At 40.2% G+C, this 5,899-nt stretch overlaps 1 protein-coding gene across 5 annotated transcripts in view; it reads right to left on the bottom strand.

Annotated features, from left to right (window-relative positions):
- The window catches only part of BCKDHB (branched chain keto acid dehydrogenase E1 subunit beta), a 250,090-nt gene that overhangs the window by 109,210 nt on the left and 134,981 nt on the right, over positions 1–5,899 (bottom strand). The window lies entirely within an intron of this gene.

The following is a 5,899-nucleotide window of genomic DNA, read 5'->3' as shown; positions in this document are numbered from 1 at the left end:
CAACGGGAGGGGCCACAACAGTGAGAGGCCGGCGTACCGCAAAAAAAAAAAAAAAAAAGGTGGAAAAGATACAGATGACGCTGACCAGCTAGGGTGCCGACTCTGAAGAAAGGAGACTTTCTTTAAAATTCAAGCTTAATAGGCATGACTATCCCAAAGCATTGAAAAGAAAGAGAAATAGACGAAGGGAAAAGAGAATACAGTAGTAGAGTTAGTAAAAATAATAACAATCACCTAACACTTGCACAAAGTTGAAGTTTGCAGTGTTCACATATACTATGTCATTCTTTGAAAAACTCTGAGGCAAGCAGGTCTTACAATTACTGGGCAGTGATACTTAAACTCCCACTGATAAGACCCTGAGGTTTTGAACAGCAGTTTAGAAAGAACCATGGATCATTCTGAATGTTAAGTAGCAGAAAGCAACAAACCACCCCGACACAGTCGGCGTTCAAGTGGTCCTCATCACACCAGAGACTTCCGGTAAAAGCCATCAGCAGCAATTCACAGTGGTGATTATCCAAGGAGCTGCCATTTCAGGAACTACACAGGGGTCATTTCAAGAACCATTTCTACTCATTTTACGTCTCTGATAGTAGAATTTGGTTGGCTGGTGACACCTTTCCATCATCTCCAGGAGTACCCACAGTATGCTTTATCATCGTAAGTGAGTCATTATGTCACTTTTAGAGATAAGATCCCAGAAGGTTTCAATAAATTGTAAAGACATCCAAGTGAATCAGAGGGGAGAATTTAAACTTTGACCAACAGTTTCCCCTCTGTATCTAACATTAGCTCATCTGTAACACATCATGACAAACTAACACTTGGGTTTATAAATATGCATGGATTGCAGCCTGACTCATCATCACAAAGTCAGGGCTATAAAATGATTGAGTATTCCCCTGGTGTGGGATAACAATTCAGAGGGAGGCAATAAGATTTAACAGGTGAGGTGGGTGTGGTTTTTTGGGGTTTTTTTAATATCATCTGATTTGTTTTTCACTCTTACTGATTTTGTTGTTCTACCCAGTAAAGCTGAGACAGCTTCAGCTTAGAGAGACAGGCACATAGAGCCAAGAACAAAGACACAGTTGTCCAATTCTAACTTTCAAGATAGAATTATTTAAATGAGATCAGCAAAAGCAACTGTCTTGAACCCACACTTTCTACTCTGAGAGCTTGAAAGAAAAGTGGTGCGTTTGATGTTCCAAAGGCATTTGGCTTGGAACATGTAGAATTGAGAGTTTATACGAAAGATACTGAAAGAGCATGGCAATAGCACAACACGATATTAGAGCAGTTTTCCTGGCTCTAGGAAAAGAGACAAAAGTTTGATGGGTTGGCAGAGAGAGGTAAGGACCAAAGTCTCTAACTAAAGTTTAAACACCATCAAGGTCCTCAAAGGTGTGTGTATGCAAGTGTGTGTCTTGCAGGGGGCTGAACAGGAGATGGGGTGGTAAGATGGTAAAAAAAAAATTCAGATTGACTGAGGGTATCCACAAACATCAGAGGCTTTGGCCAGCTTCCTGTCTGAATCCCTTTGGGGGAACAATTTTGATGCGTCTTCCTAGTCAGTGTGGGTAGATACCTCACAGCAGCAATGGTGGCGAAGTATGGCAGGGCAGAATGGGATTGAGAGCTCTGAGTTTCCCTGTCTTCCTGGCTCCAGTGGACTGTCAGAGATCCAGAATCATTCCCAAGACCCCTTCAAGGGAGGCCTGGCAGAGCTTTTGCTGCAGCACTCGCGGTAGGGAGCGATGATTCTGAGCATGGAGAACCATGGAGTCAGCCAATGAATCAGCAGGCAGTCATCATGGTTTTATCTTAACCTAAAAATCAACCGCAAGATGCCCAGCTTCTGACACAGCAACAGGGAATAACATGAAGACAAAGGCCAAAGTCCAAGCAGGATAAGACACACAACAAAGGCCATGGGACCATAGACTGGATGGACACCTTCCTCCCCCCAGTGCTTCCCTGCCACTGAGACTCCATCTGGAGTTTGCTGCAGTTGGGGTGAAGGTAGGGGTGGGAGAAGAACTACAGAATGGGAACAGCAGCCCTAAGAATGACTGAGAATTTTGCAGACTGCGTCACATCTTAAATTTGACTGAATGGTTACCCCCAAGTGCATTATAAAGAGACACTAACTTGAAGCAGCAATATTACATGTTTTCCCACTAATGGCAGAAGAAAAGTTTCCAGAACTAAATTGGGTTCAGTTACAGAGAAATAAAGTCACATTTCTGCACATCCACAAATGTATAAAAACTTTATATTGCTGAACAGTTTACAGTTTTCACAGGTTAGAGAATCACAAATTATTACAACGTCCAGATTATCCTAAAGCATCACTCCCACACACTGGTCTTAAAAACGTCTTCCTCTCTCTTTTTTCTTTTTAACAATACTCACCTCTCTTCTTCTTCATTCATTAGAGCTGACAGAGAGTAGAAGAGAAGATCTATGACACAAAAATGCTGATCATCCTTCATGGCGTTATTCTAACCCAACCCAGAAGTCAATAACTACCCAACAGTCCAGAGAACTAGGCTGAGGATGGTCATCTGTTATTCCAGTTATCACAATGCCATTACACTCAAGTAGACTCTAAGAGCACAAATGAACTTAGAACTTAAAACCGTCTCTGTCATGGTTTTACCAAGTGTCTAAACGGGGGCCAGAGGCGGCGATGGGCCCAGCAAGGAAGGAAGCTCAAAAAGCTGCAAATGAATGATTCCCAGCCTACGGCTTCGTCTACTCTTTGTTTCTGGGACTTTTCGGAGGAATTTTTTTTTTTTTTCTTTCCTACAGAAAATCTGTCTTGAGTTTTACTCCAGAGAACTATTCCCCTAAGATTGCTGTTTGTTCCACCTCAGGGCCCACAGCAACTTTTGACAAATGTTTTCTTGTCTCCATCAGAAAATACTGAAATTGTGGGGTCGCTTACCTGGCTTACCTGTCTCTCTCACAAAGACAGTGTGAGTATCTTTAAATTCCCAGTTTCTAATTCAGTTGACTTGGTGTGTCAAAGCGGCAAGGACAGGTCTGAACACTTTATACGTAATCAAAATTCAGTTCCTCGTCAAAATAATTATAGAGGGTAAGTACTACTGTTAGCCGCTCAATTTTACAGATGAGGAGATGGCTGCACAGAGAGGCAGAATAATAAAGGCGAGAATCAAACTCAGGCTGTCTGGCTCCAGAGTGGATGCTTAATAAAAGTCTGTTGAATTCTATTAAACCCAAACTGGAAAAACCGATTTAGAAATCCAGACAGTGCCTTTGGTCAGCATATTTTAAACCAATAGGCCATGAGAATCCAATTAAAGAAACACTGTATCTTTTGTTTACTAATTTGTCTGTTGCATTACAGATGTCTTTCTTTCATTGCCACACTCCTTCACTTTTTCCAAGATATCATTATTCTCTTGAGCCAAAAATCATAATAATGACTTTTGTCAGCTTCCACCAGGCTAGCGTTTTGGTAGAGAAGAATGTAAGTCTTCCCAGGAGTTGTAAAAAGACATGATCTGCTACTCTATGGTAGACGCACACACACAAAAGTACAAACCACACAAACAAAACACCTGTTACCCATTTTTCCCTCGAAACAAAGACATTTCTCTTCTCTATCTAGATAATAACAACAAAACAAAAAGACGTATGCCTAATTCTTTTAATGGTAATTTTAACAGAGCTAATTTTTTTTTATACTTATCTTGGAACCCTTCAAGATTTGACTTAGGAGCAATGCCTTTCAGCATTTCTATGGGATATTACCTCAAAAGGACACTTAATTTTCCAACAGGTTTCTTTAAACCACCCTTTGCCTAGCTATTAGTTCTACCACAACACATGCCTCTAGTCATGCTATTTTATGGTTCCGGACACACACACAGAATAATCTCAAAACTTCCCTCTCCACACCTCGCCAGCCCTCCCCTCCGTCTGTCATCAGACACTTCAGCCTTCTCCAAATATCACTAGTTAACATGTGTTTCCCAATTACAGTTTCCCAGCATAAAAGCCCAGTAGTTTCTGTCATTTTATAAACTCATGTTTACAGGGCGAGGCATCAGAAAATAGTGTTGTTGTTTCTTTTCATAGACACTTTGCTTATATTTAGAGCTTGTGACACTGTCAGAGTTGACTGAAGGAAAATGTGAGCTGTTCATTCATCTTTATATAAATTTATTAAAATAGGCAAATATAAACATAGCCTCCGTAATTCTAAGGCCCTATACTTACACTGAAACCAATCTAAAGTGGGATTTTTTAAAATACAGATAACTTGAGGACTTTTCTCAGTCATTCTTAGCTGCTGTCAAACAATGTTTAATTGAATTTGGTTTTATCCAGATATGAGTTTAGAATTCTATCCATCCAGAATCTTCCTATACCAGATATATACTTATTTCGGCTCACCAAGGAGCAAAGTTTATCAAAAAGCATGGGGCTCCCGACTTCCTACTCTTTTCCCCAGATTGGGAAACTCCTACCTTTGGATTTATACTCACTGACGTTCCAGCCTTCACGTTGGTGCTGAAGAATAAATCATAGTAAGTAAGCTACTATGTATGGAATGGATCCACAACAAGGTCCTGCTGTATAGCAGAGAACTACATTTAGTATCCTATGATAAACCATAATGGAAAAGAATATTAAAAAAAATTGTGCCTGTGTGCATATGAAACTGAATCACTTTGCTGTACAGGAGAAATTAACACAACATTTTAAATCAACTATACTTCAAATAAATAAATAAATAAAATAATCCAGCATAATAAGCTTTTTGCCTGGGAATAAGCCAGCTCAGTGTAATTTTCCTAATATACCTGTACTTGAGTCTCACTGCTAGGTCATGCTCCCTTTTGCTTTGTCACTTCATAGCTAAATTTGATCCTGTTGTCCAGTCTGTTAGTGACTAGATCCTGCCCAGTCAGTCTGTGACTGGAATATGGTACCAGAGCCGTGTGATGTTCCATGCCTGAGTCCTGTCCCCTTAACCCTTGATCCAGAGAAAAAACCCTCTGCCTGATAAAGACGTGCCAATTTCAACCACCTGTCAAACCATTCTCTCCTCTGACCCCTATCTGAATACTCAGACTATGGATCTACCTTTACCCCTGCTAGATTTAGGTCTCTGGACACCTATCTACATGCCATGCTCTATCTGTTCCCTTCCATTAGCATGAGACCCTATCCCCAGTGGAGTATCTCTGGACACCTCACAGATGCTTCAAGGCCACCATTACTATACCCTACACGGAGCAGAGATGTTACTCAGTACCACCCTCCCCAGCCCAGTTACCGATCAGCACCACACTCTCGTCCCACAGTTCCTGCTTTCGGAATAAGTAGTCATGTTGTACAGCTCCAGAGACTAATGAGTGGTATAACCAAATAATGTCCTATCCAAACCAAGATAGTTTTGAAGGCATTATGAATAACTGTTCTGTATATAAAAATAGATAACCAACAAGGACCTACTCTACAGCACAAGGAACTATACTCTATATTTTGTAATAACCTGTAAGGGAAAAGAATCTGAAAAAAAAACAGATATATATGTATGCAGAACTGAATCACAGAAGCTAACACAACATTGTAAATCAACTATACTTCAATTTTAAAACACTGAGAAAAAAATAATAATGGCTCTGGAACGACAATTATGCTGGGCAAACTGGGATGTGTAGTCATCCTACAAAGGACTAAACCAATGGTGAGCACTAGACCAAAAACAAACAAACAAACAAAAAGGAAAAACAGCCAATCTGTGGGCTAGCCAGCAACCTGGGAGGCTGGTTAAAAATATGATTGGAAAAAAAAAAAAAAAAGATTGGGCCAACATCACAGTTTGGAATTTATTTATTTATTTATTTATTTATTT

The sequence above is a fragment of the Physeter macrocephalus genome, chromosome 11 (assembly GCF_002837175.3).
Source record: "Physeter macrocephalus isolate SW-GA chromosome 11, ASM283717v5, whole genome shotgun sequence".
Lineage (NCBI taxonomy): Eukaryota > Metazoa > Chordata > Mammalia > Artiodactyla > Physeteridae > Physeter > Physeter macrocephalus.
Note: the sequence above shows the minus strand (reverse complement) of the source record. Positions and strands in the feature narration are given on the sequence as shown.